Genomic DNA, 19,371 nt, shown 5'->3' on the forward strand with positions numbered 1-19,371 from the left:
CTCATCTTTGAAATTACCAACTTTCAGATTAGGTCTCTTGAGTGGAGGTGCAGGTTGTTAGTTCCCAGGGCCAGAGCAGCGGCGTTAAAACTGATGGTGCTTTTCTGCCCAGGATTCTCCTGTAGGGCTTCCTTCTTGTTTCCGTAGTAGGCGACTCTGTCTTCCCGGGGCTCCAAACCTCGGTCAGAAGGGGAAGCGGTCCCGTTTACTCTGCTCCGAGAGCTGCCGCACAGAGGTGCCGGCGGAACCGCTGCGCTGACCACGAGAGTCGCGCTGGCGACCCGTGTGTTTCCACCACTGGGGGATCTTCTGCTCCGTGAGCGACCAGACTTTGTCTGAAAGTGTGGCGTCCTCTAGTTCTCCACGTCTTCCCTGAGAGCTGCAATCCCGGGATGTTAGCGATCGGTCATCTTGGATCGTTCCATATTAAATATTTTTACAAACTTCAAAATACATTTTTCTAAATATGAGGTAGAAATTATCAATAAACTGGAGACTTTAAATATGGATATGCTTATATACTGTTTACATATATAGCAATTTAGCTATATACGTATTTAGTATTAACCAATAATGTACAAATATAAGAAAAATCGATAGGGTCTAGTATTCGGTCTTTAGTTAGATAATAAAGCCATTAGTCTTTCTTTCTCTTCTTTCTTTCTTTCTTTCTTTCTTTCTTTCTTTCTTTCTTTCTTTCTTCCTTCCTTCCTTCCTTCCTTCCTTCCCTTCTCCCTCCCTCCCTCCCTTCTTTCTTTCTTTCTCTTTCTTTCTTTGTCTTTCTTTCTTTCTCTCTTTCTTTTCTTTCTTTCTTTCTTTCTTTCTTTCTTTCTTTCTTTCTTTCTTTCTTTCTTTCTTTCTTTCTTTCCTCTCTCTCTCCCCCCTCCCTGCCTCGCTTCCTTCCTTCCTTCCTTCCTTCCTTCCTTCCTTCCTTCCTTCCTTCCTTCCTTCCTTCCTTTTTCTCTTTTTGTCTGTCTTTCTGTTTTTATTTTTGTTTTGACAGAGTCACACTGTCACCCAGGCTGGAGGGCAGTCTCATGATCTCGGCTGATTGCAGCCTCTGCCTCCAGGGTTCAGTGATTCTCCTGCCTTAGCCTCCCGAGTAGCTAGGGCTACAGGCACTCACCATCACACCTGGCTAATTTTTGTATTTTTAGTAGAGACAGGGTTTCGCCATGTTAGCCAGGCTTATCTTGAACTCCTTACCTCGGGTGTTCTGCCTGCCTTGCCCTCCTAAAGTGCTGGGATTACATGTGTGAGCTACCATGCCTGGCTGCCAACAGTGTTTCTTAAGATTTTAACTTTTCTTATTTCTCTATTATGCTCTGTCCTTCATGGCAGCCACAAGTCATATGTAGATATTGAACAATTAAAATGTAGTTAACGTAATACAGAAATAGCTTTTTAGTTGTATTTTATTTTAATTAAATTTAAATTTAAATCTGATATTTTATTTATTGAAAACTTCAAAATGTGTTTGGAAATTTGGGTAAGTAAATCTACTGTGTCTTCTGTAAATTCTATGAAATCTATATATAAATTATATATTTAATGAAAATTTAGTGTACAAATCAGGATGTGGTTAAGTGTAAAATATGCTGGTTTTCCAAGGTTAAGTATAAAAATGTAAAAAATTAAATACATAGCATTTTATGTGCATTATATAGTAAAGTGATCATATTTTTACCATACCAGGCTAAATAAAAATATTTGAAATTAATTTCACTTTTTTTCTTTTTGAATGTGAATGTGGCTACCAGAAAATTTAAAATTATATATGTGACTTTCATTGCATTTCAACTGGACAATGCTTCTCCATATAGTCTTGATTATTTCATTTTGTTTTAATATTACTAAGTTTATATCAATACTTTTTGGGAAATACATAAAATTCTAAAAAATAGATGAAAAGTGTAGATTTTGGGTGAATTGTAGAATCAGGATTCACATTTCAACCAGCAAAACTGACAAGTTTGGGGTGAGGAAAAGAGGTGTTTTTTCTCAAGGTAGTATGATTTTCAGTAGAGAAATTTTTAGCATTAGCTATTTAATAGCCATTTGCAACTGAAAATAAAAATACTTTAGGAGCTGGTGTCTAATGGATGATGGAATAAGACTAGCACCAGCTGAGCTATGTAAATAACAAGAGCATGTATTAATTGGTTTTGATTATTTTTTCTCTCAGAACTTTTACACATTTTTCTTCCTTAAATTGGTAGAAGGAAATAAATGGAAATTTTCACTGAACTCTACTCTTTTTAGTTGTTCATGCCCCAGAGAACACCACACTGCTTTTCAGATGATAACAGTTAAAGCCAAAATTATGTTCTACGAGCTTCCCTTATTTTATCTGGGGTCGGATTATGACTTTTACTTCTGCTTGTGTCAGGATTTTGAATGTAATGAATATCTACTTCAGGTTTTGGAGGGATGCTAGTGTATTTACATCTTGTTAGATTTGCTGTATTTACCAGCAAATTTAATCCCAAACTTTTGCTTTTTAATATTAATGATGTAAAAAGTGGGGAGAAGTACTGTCAAATATATATTTATTGAAGGCTTATTGAGTTAATTCTAATAGTTTGAGATTTTTAACTCAAATGAAAATCTGTAAGTACAAGAGATTTACATGCTACATCTTTAGTCACTTTTTTCCTTTGATGCTAAATGAAGGAAATATTCAGGTATATTTACAAGTTGCTATGTGAGCAGTTATGTGAAATTTATGCTGTGTAATGGATTATGAAAAGTAGCTTTGAACAAACTAAATGCCCATTTCATTCGATCAAAGCATGTTTTCACAAATTCAATAATTATGCAATGCATAGGTTTTTTTTTTAAGTTTTTCAAAGTATAAAAAACAAGCAGTAGATTTTTCTCATTTGCACACTAAAATGGACTTATAGGGTAAGGGTGATTAATGTACTGAAGTAATTTAAATTCCATACTTTCAAAGTCACAATGCATATGTTACATGCCTATAATTATGCTCCTCTGGGTGTGCACGCCAAGAAGGTGGCAGAGTCAGACACAGAAAAAGAAAGGAGATTGATGATATGGTATTTTGCTAATGCAATGCAAAGGCACTAACGGATTATAAACCTCATTCTTGCCTTTCCTACTTGTATGTACCTTCTAAATTACATTTTCAATTTGATGTCTTCACTGATCTGTCATTTACAGAAAATGCCTGCATTATGAAGAAGCTCTCCTGAAAAAATTGGAAAAAAATAAACAATACTTCAAATATTATAATTCAAACTTCTTCGGTTTAAAGATAAACTCCCTCAGCACTCCACCACCACCACACACACACAATCATTTATTAGATTTGATATACATATCAAATATTAAATATCAGTTTCCCCTTTTCTAAATTTGAGGTCATTTGAGAAAGAAAAACTGTCTTACTGATATCAAGATAATACACTGGTGTCCTATAAAAGTCATGCCAAAGGAAGACATAATTTTTTAGAAGAGTATTACAAATTTTACAACTTTAAAGTTAAAATTTGTGTATACTGTCATCTTAAAAAGAGTGATGTGGTGGCTTTTCTCAGGTTTCCCAACAGGTTGCTAGACATTTTCTTACTACTAAGTGTTGGGTGACCTCAAACAGACTGAATATTTATAGAGAATACAATTAGACAGGGTAGACAAATTTTTATTAAATCATGCATCATAATTCCTTTATTATGCTAGTGCCATGATGTTTAATGATTGCCTCCTTTGAGTAAATTCAACTATAGATTCGATTTATCTCTAAACTATTAACAGAATCCTAATTAATTTATAAGTTTTAAATACATAAATCTGTGTTTTTTAGGCCCTAAAAATACATTATTCCATTGACAAGAAGCTTTAGTGTCGCAGTGTACCTAATCAAAAAGAGAGGAAATAAATATTGCTTTAAATTTTTGAGGATGGGGGCTGATGCTACCTTTTTATGCCACATAACATGTCAGTTTGGTTTGCAGTTTTAATTGTTGAAACTTATTTGGCCATTTCAGCTGAAGTTTTACATAAACCTATATTGTACATTTGATGAGCTCATGAAGAAATAGAAAGTTGCACACACAAAAAAGTGGATTGATGTTTGATGTGTCTAAAGGAGGGTAACAAATTAAAAATATAGAAACTTGATACCTCTTATTAGAAAAAAAGGGAGTATTTTAAACAGTTTTGTTAACGTTTGTTTAGTTTGTTTGCTTTGCCTGGAATCCTGTGGTTATGAATATATATAGTTTGATCAAAGAAATTTCAAAGCTCTGCTCTTTATATTATGAGGAATACAACAGGCTCATCTAGCTACAATTTTTTAGGTAGCATTTTTCTTTAGCAGATGTTCTTTTGGCCTAGAATTTTAAAAAGAAAATAAAAAGACTCAGATTATTAAATAGAGGTAATAAGTGATTATTTTTTAGGATAAAATAGCTAGATCTGGCCACTTATAGGGAATAGTGGCTACTGTTGTCTTTTATATGAAGACTTATTTTAATGTAAATGAATGAATGAATGTGTGTGTGTGTGTGTGTGTGTGTGTGTGTGTGTGTGTGTGTTTTATTTATGATCTTTGTGCTGTGTTTGTACAGGAAAGTGATTGAGACCCCATAGAGACCGCTAGAGTGCTGTTAAGGTATGTGGTCTGTTGCATACCTTTGAGAGCTAAATCACGGGGCTCATTTTTGAGACTAGTTGTTATATGGAGCTTTTTATTATACTCTATATGCATTTTAAAACTTTAAAATAAGAATATTGCTCAACCATACCATAATGGACAGCAATTATAGTATTTTCAAATATGACTGATTAACTTAAAACTAGGAAATTATCTAATAATTCAAATTATTATCTAATACAATTATTAGAGAATTACAATATATTAAGAATATTTTTAGTTACCCCATGGTTTTCTAGAAGGTATTGCAGTTGTTGTTCATTAAACACATTTTCATACAACTAAATACATTCATAAATTGGCTATCTTTTGCTAATAGCTTCTTTAAGAAAGGTTTGCTAAAAAATTCTTCCAAAGTGAAAAATAATTTAGGTTAATATGAATATAGAAAACGTTCCAGTCTGAAAATTTTCTTACATTAGAAAATAATCATTTTAACTTTTTGGTTTTCCTGAAGCCACCAAATCATGGAATATATATATTAATAATTGCTCTTCAACTAAGCACTAATTATAAAGTTTTCTACTAATCAACAATTACTGAATCCACAAATACTTGTCATACACATGATAAATTATAGGCATTATATATGTATAAACAAAAATATAATACTTTCTTCATTAATGAAAAGACAGATATGGAAAAAGAAAAAACAAATGTAAACACACTTGTTAATTAAAATGATTATTGGTTTAATGAGGGCATTTCAGAAAGCAGTAGGAGCATAAAATTACTAAGTTGAAATAGAGAAATTCATTCAAGTTGTTATAGTTCTGTAAATAGTTTCTTTTAGTTAGTATTTTTAGTTGTAGTTTTTCAATAGTTCTGTAGTTTTTTAGAAAATCACTTTTCTCAAAATCATTTTATATTTGTTACTATGTTTACAAAAATACCTAGGCAACTAGTGACAAGTAACTATTGTACTTTTACTGAGATTAAAAATAAATACTGTTACAATATGGACTCATTTGGGAGATTGGCCACTTGTTCTAGAATCATATATTTAAAGGCTGTATCATACATTTTACAGAGAGTTTTTAAAAACCATATACAAAATTAAGGCAACAACAACAAAAAATACTCTTTTTTTTTTTTAAGGATTTTAGAACCTGTCAAAAATAAAATGGAAACTCAATACCAGAATCAAGAATAAAATTTGTAGCGTTAGGTCTTAGAGATTAGGTAATTGGATACTTTGTAACTTTTCTTTTGGGGTCAGTCCAACCACTTAAAAAATAGATATCAAGAAATTAAATGTCCCCGACACAAAGAAATGATAAATGTGTGAGATGATGGATATGCTAATTCTCTTAGTCTGATCACTATATATTATACATATTGAAACATCACAATGTACCCCATAAAAATGTACAATTATTATTTGTTAATTTAAAAAACAAAATTAATCTTGAACCAAATGAAAAGCAGCATTCTTCTGATAAAGAAGAGGAGCAGCGTACTTTAACTTCCTTGAAACCATGAAAGTGCCTAAACGTGGTGAGCTAGAGCCAGCTCATACTGCCTCAGAGATTCAGTTGTGTTCACCTCTTACCAACTTTTCATTCAGTGATTAGTGGATTGTAATCTGTTATTTACACTGTGGAAACTGGTAAAGGCTACAAATCAGGGTTTCTTATCTGTTTTCCAGAAAGCCATTGTTAAACATTGACCACTTCATCACTTATTACTGACTATGGGCTCTGAGGAACACAACTGAAAAAAATCTGTCTAGTGCAGTATCGCTATTGCACACTGAGGAACTTAGAACACCGAAGTAACATTTTCTGCAGAGTAGGGCACTGTGAAAGACTACATAGGATGTTTAGGATAGGGTGCAAAGGATGCTGTTGTGGGCAAAATATTTGTGGTGAAACCCTCACCTCTTGTATTTCAGAATGTGACTGCATTTGGAAATAGGGTCTTTAAAGAGGTGATTAAATTAATATGAGGACACTAGAGTGGACTGTTATCCAATCTGACTGATGTCCTTAGAAGAGCATATTAGTTATAAAGAGACACTAGAGAAACACCAGCACTGAGAAAGATCATATGAGGAAACAGTGAGAAGGTGGCCATCTGCAAGCCAAGAACAGAGGCTTCGGTAGAAACCAACCATGATGACACCTTGATTTTGGACTTCCCAGCCTCCAGAACTGTGATAAATACATTTCTGTTGTTTAAGCGACTCTGCCTATGGTATTTTGTCTTGGCAGCCCTAGCAAACTAATACAGATGTTTTTTTTTTTTTTTTTTTTTTTTTTTTAATTTTTTATTGGATTATAGGTTTTGGGTTACATGAGCAGAGCATGCAAGATAGTTGCGTAGGTACACACATGGCAGTGTGCTTTGCTTTTCTTCTCCCCTTCACCCACATTTGGCATTTCTCCCCAGGCTATCCCTCCCCACCTCCCCCTCCCACTGGCCCTCCCCTTTTCCCCCCAATAGACCCCAGTGTTTAGTACTCCCCTTTCTGTGTCCATGTGTTCTCATTTTTCATCACCCACCTATGAGTGAGAATATGCGGTGTTTCATTTTCTGTTCTTGTGTCAGTTTGCTGAAAATGATGTTTTCCAGATTCATCCATGTCCCTACAAACGACACGAACTCATCATTTCTGATTGCTGCATAATATTCCATGGTGTATATGTGCCACATTTTTCCAATCCAGTCTATTATCAATGGGCATTTGGGTTGACTCCAGGTCTTTGCTATTGTAAACAGTGCTGCAATGAACATTCGTGTACATGTGTCCTTATAGTAGAACGATTTATAGTCTTTTGGATATATACCCAGTAATGGGATTGCTGGGTCAAATGGAATTTCTATTTCTAAGGCCTTGAGGAATCGCCACACTGTCTTCCACAATGGTTGAACTAATTTACACTCCCACCAACAGTGTAAAAGTGTTCCTTTTTCTCCACATCCTCTCCAGCATCTGTTGTCTCCAGATTTTTTAATGATCGCCATTCGAACTGGCGTGAGATGGTATCTCAATGTGGTTTTGATTTGCATCTCTCTGATGACCAGTGACGATGAGCATTTTTTCATATGATTGTTGGCCTCATATATGTCTTCTTTCGTAAAGTATCTGTTCATATCCTTTGCCCACTTTTGAATGGGCTTGTTTGTTTTTTTCCTGTAAATCTGCTTGAGTTGTTTGTAAATTCTGGATATCAGCCCTTTGTCAGATGGGTAGACTGCGAAAATTTTTTCCCATTCTGTTGGTTGCCGATCCACTCTAGTGACTATTTCTTTTGCCGTGCAGAAGCTGTGGAGTTTCATTAGGTCCCACTTGTCTATTTTGGCTTTTGTTGCCAATGCTCTTGGTGTTTTGTTCATGAAGTCCTTGCCTACTCCTATGTCCTGGATAGTTTTGCCTAGATTTCCTTCTAGGGTTTTTATGGTGCCAGGTCTTATGTTTAAGTCTTTAATCCATCTGGAGTTAATTTTAGTGTAAGGTGTCAGGAAGGGGTCCAGTTTCTGCTTTCTGCACATGGCTAGCCAGTTTTCCCAACACCATTTGTTAAACATGGAATCCTTGCCCCATTGCTTGTTTTTGTCAGGTTTATCAAAGATTGTATAGTTGTATGTATGTTGTGTTGCCTCCGGTGCCTCTGTTTTGTTCCATTGGTCTATATCTCTGTTTTGGTACCAGTACCATGCTGTTTTGATTACTGTAGCCTTGTAGTATAGTTTGAAATCCGGTAGTGTGATGCCCCCCGCTGTGTTCTTTTTGCTTAGAATTGACTTGGCTATGCGGGCTCTCTTTTGGTTCCATATGAAGTTCATGGTGGTTTTTTCCAGTTCTGTGAAGAAAGTCAATGGTAGCTTGATGGGGATAGCGTTGATTCTGTAAATTACTTTGGGCAGTATAGCCATTTTCACGATATTAATTCTTCCTAACCATGAACATGGAATGTTTCTCCATCTGTTTGTGTCCTCTCTGATTTCGTTGAGCAGTGGTTTGTAGTTCTCCTTGAAGAGGTCCCTTATGTTCCTTATGAGTTGTATTCCAAGGTATTTTATTCTTTTTGTAGCAATTGCGAATGGCAGTTCGCTCTTGATTTGGCTTTCTTTAAGTCTGTTATTGGTGTAGACGAATGCTTGTGATTTTTGCACATTGATTTTACATCCTGAGACTTTGCTGAAGTTGTTTATCAGTTTCAGGAGTTTTTGGGCTGAGGCGATGGGGTCTTCTAGGTATACTATCATGTCGTCTGCAAATAGAGACAATTTGGCTTCCACCTTTCCTATTTGAATACCCTTTATTTCTTTTTCTTGCCTGATTGCTCTGGCTAGAACTTCCAGTACTATATTGAATAGGAGTGGTGAGAGAGGGCATCCTTGTCTAGTACCAGATTTCAAAGGGAATGCTTCCAGTTTTTGCCCCAACAGCCAATATCATACTGAATGGGCAAAAACTGGAATACAGATGTTTACAGTCTTTGCTGTGAGAATAGCTTGACACAAAAATGGACAGGCAGAGCAATCATGAAATATCATAGAATGGCTTTACCAAGTTTGTTTCTGGTCATTGTTGCACTCAATGTCTTTAAGTTGTAGAAGTCTTGTTTTTATACATACATACATTGAAACAGATGCGATTACTAAAATTGGTCTCTGTCCCTTTAGAAGACAGCATCGATTCTTAGTTCTTTTACTATACTTAAAAAAAATAGCAGACAGTTTATTTGTGCCCAGCTAATATTGCAGTAACTTGAGAAATATATTTTTGCCATGATTCAGAATTGAGTAACTAGACTCTTGGTTTAGTAAGTTCACCAGAAAAGCATGCATATGTTTGATAAATTTTCACTCTGACTTTATGGATTTCATGTGTACATCTTTGAAAAAAAAGTGGTGTTAATATACTTCCTGTTCACAAACTATATGGTTTTATTTGACAAGTATTGCCAATGGCATGAGCAAATTGTACTGTTCTTCATTGTGCAATCAGAAAATTCTCATTCCTGAATCTTTTATTATTAAAATATTTACCTTCAAATTTACACCTAGTTGTTATATACCTATTCTTACTCTCTACCTCCACCATCAATGTGCTTTACAACGATTTTCTCTTAACATTTCTTGGTTTTCTAATTTCTTCACAATGATGTTTTCTGGTGAATAAGCTCATTTCTGCTCTTTTTGTTCTAACAAAAGACACTCAAGTGTCTCAGCTCAATAGTTGGAGATGAGCCATCTTCCTTTTATTGTAAAAAAAAAAGCTTTTTTACGCTGGTTTCATCCCGTCATTGTAAATTTATCCTCCTGTCGTCTTTGTAAAAAAGCTGAGAATACTCAAAGTCAGAACGCCTCTCCCTCTAAAGATGATCACAGTTCCACATCAACAATGGAACAAGGCTTGATGGAGAACGAGTGCCTCCTGATGACAGAATCACTCTTCAAGGAATGGATAATAACAAACTTTGGTGAGTTAAAAGAACATGTTGTAGCCCAACGTAAAGAAACTAGGAACTTTGAAAAAAGGTTTGATGAAATCCTATTGAGAATAGACAACTTAGAGAGGAGTATGAGTGAATTAATGGAACTGAAGAATACAATACAGGAACTCTGAGAAGTATGCACAGGTTTCAACACTCGAATTGTTCAAGCAGAAGAAGGGATATCAGAGGTCAAAGTCCAACTTAATGAAATAAAGTGTGAAGAAAAGATTAGAGAAAAAAGGATAAAAAGGAATGAGCAAAGTCTCCAAGAAATGTGGGACTATGTGAAAAGACCAAATTTACGTTTGATAGGTGTACCTGAATGCGACAGAGAGAATGAATCCAAGCTGGAAAATACCCTTCAGGATATTATTCAGGAAAATTTTCCTAAACTAGCAAAGCAGGTCAACATTCAACCCCAGGTAATACAGAGAACACCACAAAGATATTCCTCAAGAAGACCAACCCCAAGGCACATAATCGTTAGATTCACCAGGGTTGAAACGAAGGAGAGGATACTAAGGGCAGCCAGAGAGAAAGGTCAGATAACCCACAAAGGCAAGCCTATCAGACTTACAGCAGATCTCTTGGCAGAAACTCTACAGGCCAGAAGAGAGTGGGGCCAATATTCAACATCCTCAAAGAACAGAACCTTCAGCCCAGAATTTCATATCCAGCCAAACTAAGCTTCACAACTGAAGGAAAAATAAAATCTTTTATGAACAAGCAAGAACTCAGAGATTTTATTACCACCAGGCCTGCTTTACAAGAGTTTCTGAAGGAAGCATTACACATAGAAAGAAACAACCAGTATTAGCCTTTCTAAAAATACACCAAAAAGTAAAGAGCACCAACATAAAGAAGAATTTACACCAACAAATGGATAAAACAGCCAGTCAACATCAAATGGCAGTAACCCTAAATTTAAATTGACTGAATTCCCAATCAAAAGACACAGCCAAAACCCAATGGCATGTTACATCCAGACCTGTTTCACATGCAAGGATACACAAAGACTCAAAACAAAGGGATGGAGAAAGATTTACCAACCAAATGGTGAGCAAAAATAAATAATAAATAAATAAAAAGCAGGAGTTGCAATTCTTGTATCGGATGAAATAGATTTTAAAGCAACAAAGATATAGTGGTAAAAGAATCAATGCAACAACAAGAGCTAACGATCCTAACACCCAGATAGGAGACTTAGATTCAATGAGACAGAAAATTAATAAGGATATCAAGGACTCGAACTCAGATCCAGAACAAGTAAACTTAATAAATATTTATAGAGATCTCCACTTCAATTACACAAAATATACATTCTTGTCAATACCACATCACACCTACCCATTAGTTTAAATGAAACATTGATTGGCCATTATTAATACCCAATTTTTTTCAAAATAAAGCAATATTTCCATTTACTCTCCCTCTTTCTCTTCCTCTTTCTTCCTCTCCTTTACTTACTTTTTTTTTCTTTCCTTCTTAAAAAAAAAAAAAGCTTAAAGGAGTATTTTCACAGTGATAGAACTGTAAGTTAGGGCAACTTCTAACAGGTAAAATGGGAAATCACTGTTATTTTCCTGAATTTGCATGCAAGTAAAGCTTGTGTATTTGCAGAGCCATAATGTCACTAGAGATGATCATTAGTAAATTGTGTTTACTTCTATAATATGTGATTTTCCACATATTTAGTGGTTGTAGGGCTCTGTGAAACAGTATGGCATTTGAATTTCTTTGATATTCAGATTCCTGAATTCTCAACATTTGATTTACAAAGTTAAATTTCTAATACATGTTTATCATTCTGAATATGTTTCTTCTGGGATTAAAAAAAATCAGAGAAACAAGAATATCCAGGAACACATTTCTGGCTACTAATACTGCTGCTAATCTTACTTTTATTGTATGGGCTATCATCAATGTTTTAGATGAACAACTATATATAGAGCACAGTAATTTCTATATAATGTAATAATTGTAAAAATTTTATTGGAAAACATGTACCCTTCCTGGTCAATATTTATCTCAGCTGGAATTTGAACAGCAAAGCTTGTAAATGGCATTTCAAAGTAAAATATTATTGGAGATCAGCAACACATCAGCTGTACTTTGGTTATTGGTTTGGTTTTCTACTTTTTGCTTTGTGATTTAAGGGAGCAATGGAATCTCTCTGCACATTGTTTCATCAGAAATAAAATGAAGCTTCATTTTCATTAAATAATTATTAGGCAAGTCCCAAATATTTAAGTAGAAACAGTGTTGCTAATAAGGAATTGTTAAATTTGAAATTATTGCACTATCTTCTAGAATAAATGTATAAAAATACTTTCTTTTACTTCTTTGCATCAGGAAAAGAAGAGATGTATTCACCACTTACGAAACAACATCTCTCTTCTCATCAGTAGTTTTTCTTACAGGCATAAATTTTGCTTAAGTTTTTATTTTTTATAAATATAATGTAAATTCTAAATTGTAACATTAAGAACCTTGCTTTATTGCTAGAGTTTTGAGCAAAAGTAAAAATTGCATCAAAGTCTTCGAAAATCTTAGCTATAACAATCTCCAAATGAGAACAGAATTTAGAAACTGATGTTCCGAGGGACTCTTCAAATGTCATATTTATGGGATGTCTTCTTTTAAGGAGCTTCAAATTCCTAAAAGGTTTGTTTTTTCATACTAAGTACGATTTTCCACATAAAGTTACATCTTTTTATCCCAAGAATATACTGTATATGTGGAAAATAGAAAAGGTGAAATATTACATGTTAAAATTGCAAGGCAGAGTCATAGAAAGTTGCCAAATAACTAAATTGCTTTGTCTTTTGAAACTTTCAACTAAAAGGTGTGCACCAACATTCTTGGAAGTGATATTAAAGAGTTAGAAACAAAATAAAACAAAAGCCAAAAGCAAAGCCTTTAATTGTTTCTTTTTTCACTCATCATTTTCATGTATAAACTAGAACTATATTAAATTACAATAAAATATCATAACCTTTTCTTTATTTTTGATAAAAATAAGAGACTACATTACTTACTTTGTAACCATACATCATTAGTTATCATATTCCTATTGAAGAAAAAATAGTAAATATTTAGAGAGGTATTTAAAAAATTAAAAATTAAAAAAATACCAAACACTTTGCTTACCGAAAAATGTCTGCACCTCAGAAATGTTATAAGAATTTGGAGAAAAACCCACAAAGTTGATCTTTGTAAATGTCATTTTAAGACTGTAAAATTTGGAATTTTCTTTTATGCAATTTCTTTAGTTTTACCTTTTAAATTTTAACTGTAAAAGCAAATATCTTCTTATTGTTAAAAACAATATCAGGTAGCCCAGAAACACATGTAGCACGTCATGAAATTATCCCTCTGATTCCCTCCACTGGTATCCCTGGAGATACCCACTATTAAACATTTGGTGTGCATTATGGAAACATTCTCATCTTATATAACCAAATTAAAAATTTTAAAAACTGGATCATTCTTTGCATACTTTTTCATTGCTTGCATTAGAAAATTTAACCACATATAATGCATATTTTTCATGCCACTATATGAAAAGAAGAGGTATCTTATTATTTGAGATGACCTAACAACATTTTATGATATGAGCGTATTTCATTTATTGAACTCATTCCCGATAGGTGGATGTTTAATTTTTTTCCAATTTCATTTCATTTTCTTGAGGAATATTTGTAAAAGATATGCTTCACTTAAGCCAGAGTACTGGTTATTTAGATAAAACATGAATCTCCTAGGGAATTCTGACTGATCAGAATTTTTAAAAGTCGAGATATAAATGTTATATTTTAAAATATCAGTCAGCAACTGTATGAACTGTATGGTATATTGGAAAGGGCTATAGGTATAGCCAAGAGAAATGGGTCTTTTTGAAACCTGATACTTATTAAATATATGATATTGGGCAATCTATCTAAGTGCTCAGAGCCTTGTTTTCCCATCTACAAAATGATACAAAGGAGATGATCTTTAAAGGGCCTAAAAATGAAATAAAGGACTCCACATGGCAATTATAAACAACTATACACTCATCACTAGCTAGGAAAAATGAATATTCCAGAGAAAAACTAGTAGTCACCAGCTATTTTATGTTGCTTATTATGTGAAAGAAAAAGCTAATGGAAATCATGTTATTGGGTTTTTATAAATTGAAAGGATTTATACCTTTTGTGTGCCTGTATTTTAGCTACTCCTCGCTCTATACTCTATTCTATATGTAAGCATGGGCAAACCCAGACTGCACATTCCTACAGGGTTGCATTATACTCTGACACAGTTGTTTAATTCAATAATAGGTAGAGAAATTTCTAATCCTTGTTCTCTCCTGATCACATTTCCTCAAAGCTTTCCTTGTTTGGATAGGTTCTTGATATTAGAATTGAATTAAGACAGACCACTTAGAGTGTAGTGTACCAGGGAGCAGCTTCTAGAGATTCTATCCCCTAGAGAATGCACTGAGTTAATGCTGACACTTAAAATGGTTTGCTGTCTGTCCATGGCTGAGGTCAGATTCAGGGACCTAGTATTACTTCTGATTCTTCTCCTGGTTTGCCAGATGATTTGTTATTGGCTCTGAATAGTTCAAGGATTGACAGATAAGATGATTTTCTAAAATGATAATGTGGGAATAAGTGATTCTTATCATTTTGTTCCTTTGTTTGATTAAAATTTAAATGGGCTTCTTTTGAGGAGTCTTTTGGTCATACATACCAGACACAATTCTAGGGTTTCTTTTTCTCTGTAATAACAATAATTATGTCAAATATAAAATCTCTCCTGTGAAAGTGTGTAAAACATTTGGATACATGTTGCTACAAGGTATTACAGTTATGAACGTTATGTTGTTGGGTTTTTTTTTCTCAAGTAGTCCAAAGTTATTACCTGAAACCAAGCTAAGAGGAGAGTGGAAAGATGTTCCCTTGTAGTGACAGATAGGTCATCCACATTAATTGTAAGCACCCAGTGCCCAGGACCATTCTTACTGATGTCCTGAATGGTGTGTGGTTTTATTTGCTTTGTGTTGCATTTTTCCACAAAATATATTTCAAAACCAATTTTCTTAATGGCAATTCACACACAGTGTGTTTAATAATGTCATTAATCGCTCTGTTACTAATTGTTTCATTACCTTTCTTATATTAGCAAATATGAACACCCAACATTATTTATCAGGTATGTGAGTGACCTCTCTCCTGGGTGGTGATGCTTACTTAGGAAAAGAAATGAAATCCTTTAACAAGATTCTTGCCTTTCACCACAACTCTCACTCTCACCTGGGGTGAAGGCCAGCCCTAATTTCTAGAGTAATTGCCATAAACATGGTTTATATATACAAAGAGCTCATAAAAATAGCTTCAGTGTTGATCTTCACATTAATCCCATTTTTCTACTCTCAGAAAAAAAAAACTAGCATTATCCTTATATAAATAATTTATACCAAGCCATTCAGTAGGGAATGGGGTGGTTGTGGTGGTGGTGGTGGTGGTGGTGGTGGTTTATTTAAGAACTCTGATAGGCCAAATTATTCTGGTAGAAACTAGAAGATTTTTAATGGGGTTCTTGCATTTGTTTTAATCATTTCTATAATGATTAGACAAACCATACTTTTTAAAGTGTGTGCAGTTGAATGAATAATTTTACATTTCAATACCAATAATTGTGTGAAAGCTTCCTAGAAATTCACTGTCTTTGGGAAAAACTAAAATGACTAAAGAGTCATGTGTGTTTTAAATATTTTGCTGTTTGCCCGCACACAATGATTAGCTATAGGTTACCTTTTTTCTCCTTATGGCAAGTTTAATATAAATCATCAAAGAAAAATTACAGTTGTTTATGAAACAAATTCATCTCTTGCACTTATATATTGGGTTGGCTAGCAAGCATTGTTTAATTTTAAAAAAATAATAATTTTCCAGCATTGTCACATTGAATATTTTCAGATACCTGCATCCAGATCTAACCAAAAAACTATATTTTACATCTTTTGAGAATCTTGATTTTAATGCAGGCACCACTACCAATTCTGGGTCAGACAGAATGAATCCATTTTCTCAGCAAGATTCAAGCCTTCATGCCCCCTGTTAAGACTCATGCTATGAGCAAGGCTGGTACTGTTTATGACAGATGCAAATTATACTCAACATCTTTTGTATTTTACAATTTATAATCAGGCGTGCATCCTCCAAACCCAATCCTTTTCTTTAAAGCCCGGAGTTCTGGACCATTCATAAAGCAAAAAGCTTGCTGCCACCTTCAAGGAACTCAAACTATCTGATTTTTTTATTTGCTGCTGCCATTAGATTGAAATGATTTTTCTTCAGTTTGCTCAAAGCCAGATTTAAAGTCAGGTCCCAGAGGTAACAGGAAAGTCGATCTCCTAAGCTACTCAGTCGTTGTTTGCTTTTTTTTACATGTAATATCCTACTTCTAAGCCAGAATATAATTTAAAATACAAAACACACTCTACATAAATATGTTCTTTAGTAATTTTGTAATCTGACATTTAATAGAAGTTAACTAAGTGCCTTATATCATGTCTGTCAAGGAAAATGGAGAAATTATAAATATCCTTCAAGACAATTATTTCTTAATAGCTTTCTACATATTTTTTATGCTACATATTTCCTTACTACTTCAAATCAATAATACTATGTGCTCCTTTTGAACATAGACCTGCCAGATTACTCACTTACAATTCACCTAAATAAGCCCGAAAGCATCCTAAACACTTGACACACCATGAGCTTCTGAGAACCATTCAAAGAGCTCAGGTTTGCAGTCACTTTGTGTTTGCTAGGGAACAGCAAAGGGTTACTTTAGCCCAGGCGCTGCAAGTGCGAGCAACAGGAATCCATTGGCTTTAATTTGTCCATGTCTTTCATTTGATACTACCAGTATTAATAGCTTTGCAAGGAAATTCTGCAGTCATTAATCATAATAATTAATCAGATCCAATTATATTGCATATAAATGCGAACAAATTGCTGAAAAAATAATGATCTATCACTAGCATGTCACAAGGAAAAAGAGACTAAAATAGTAATTAGACGCAAGGATTTAGTTGTGTATGAGTGCCCTGCAACTGATTTTAACTGTATGATGATCCAATGATGTAATTAGTCGAAAGTCTAGCAGGCCTTCTTAGCAGACCATCTAATGACTGTGCAACGGGAGAAATTAAGGTCCACTTTCCTATGAGATCTTTTTGCATTTGCTTCTAACTTTGCTCTCTTAAATAAAGGAGATCCATTGCTGTTAGTGTTCTAATATTGAGAACTAAATTGTTCCTGATTTTTATTGCCTATTTTTAAAGTAATGCTATCTGTTAACTCATGATTACTTAAGTTAGGAATCAAGACATTCTAAATGGCGTTTTTTTCCTTTTTGCTCTTGTAATCATACAAATGTGTAACATATAATTCAAAATGAAATGTTTTGGTTATAGTAAGCTAACACACTGCGGGTAGCATGCATGCTAGCTATTTTCACCTATCTTCTTTCCCTTGAACTGAGCTGAAAACATTTCAGAAAATGGAATTACTCTGTTTTCACTTCAGTTAGCACTCTCTGGAGCACTGGCAGATTTTATCAGAAACCATTTAAAAATATATATGTATGCGTGTATGTGTGTGTGTATATATAAATTCTTCTTTAACAGATTCTTAAATCTGACCAAAGCAAATTGTTTAATGCAAATTATTTTATGAAATAATATTTATGTCCCTGTTTTCTTTTGAATTTTCACTCTTGTCTCACAAGACAGAGCTTCCACTACAGTGTTATGTCTATGCATAATTAGCATTATTGTTTTGTCAAATATGTATTTTTAAACCTTTCAGAATATTTTCTTATTCCACCCACAGATTACACATGAAATGGTTAACTAAAGATTGATGAGCAGTTTTTATGATAGGTTTGCAACTTGAAAATAAATGTTAGGTTCATCATAGTTTTCAATACTAAGCACTGCACTTTACCGTCTTTGATCTCAGTGTTGTGACTACTACAAAGAAATAAAACCTTATCTTACCTTTTCCAGCATCTACTGCAGAAGACCTCAATAATGCATAAGAACATCTGGAAGTACGGTAATTTCAGCTATCAGAGATAAGAATTGACACAGAACAGGTAAACCCTACAAAGTCATCATGTTGAAATGAACTGATTAAGGTTTAGTAACATAAAACACTATAGTGTATAGTGTTTCCATGCTTGCTACATCTTGCTATTTTATATTAAAAAAGGAATGTCAATTATATATATTTAATAGGTTGATTAGCTGGTGGCAATATTATATTTTACATAAAGAGACAGAAATGTCTGCGGATATTGCCATACTCATCTATTTAGAGTTAACTGTGAGTTCATAGAAAATACATGGGCATAGTAAACAGGGTTTTGAAATGACAATTTTTTACTGGTTGCAAGTGCTAATTGCTAGTTTCTCAAGGGTATAGAATTAATCACCTGCTAGATTTACAGTCTCTAGGTTGAGACCTGAGGATGGAGGCAATAAGAAAAGCTCTTGAGGGACATATCATATGGTGAGTCTAAATATCAGTCTCTATGCATATGTAAATTGGTAACAAAGTTTTTTCAAAGCTCAAGTATGCTAATTTCAAACAGGCAAGACTAAAGCTAGCTTTTAGCAGCTGTTTAACGTCTGCCTGTGGGTGGTAGAGAGAGCTTAAAATACAAGCAAACAGTGGTGCATAAGTAATTAAGCAACATTTTGCTGGGCATAAATAATTCTGTTTATATTGCTCTTTTGAAGAGTATAGAGGACAAAGTAACAGATCAAGTGCACCTTTGGTCACCAGAGGTTAACTGTTCTTCCTCTTTACCTTTTCTTTGGTTTTATGATTTAAGAGAAATAAATAACAAGGTATGATATACAATCTTTTATAACTTTATAGAAATTAAAATCATTTAAGGTGAAGAAAAAAACTCTTATAGAATCACTGTACTATAAAATCAATATAATACATATTGATTTTAGTTTATTCTTCTAACAATTTTTCAGAAGAAATGTAATATTTAATTGCAGATCTGTTTATTGTGTTTTTATCTTTTAGGATTATTGAAAATAGAGTTTGGGTTGTTTGCTAAAATAGAACAATCAAATTATTTTCAAATTCCACAAAAGGAATATAGCCTTAATGATTCAGGACAAATTTTAATTGTCCCATGAATTAAAATAAATAGATAAAATGTTAATAA

This window comes from Callithrix jacchus, chromosome 6 (genome assembly GCF_049354715.1).
Source record: "Callithrix jacchus isolate 240 chromosome 6, calJac240_pri, whole genome shotgun sequence".
Classification (NCBI taxonomy): domain Eukaryota; kingdom Metazoa; phylum Chordata; class Mammalia; order Primates; family Cebidae; genus Callithrix; species Callithrix jacchus.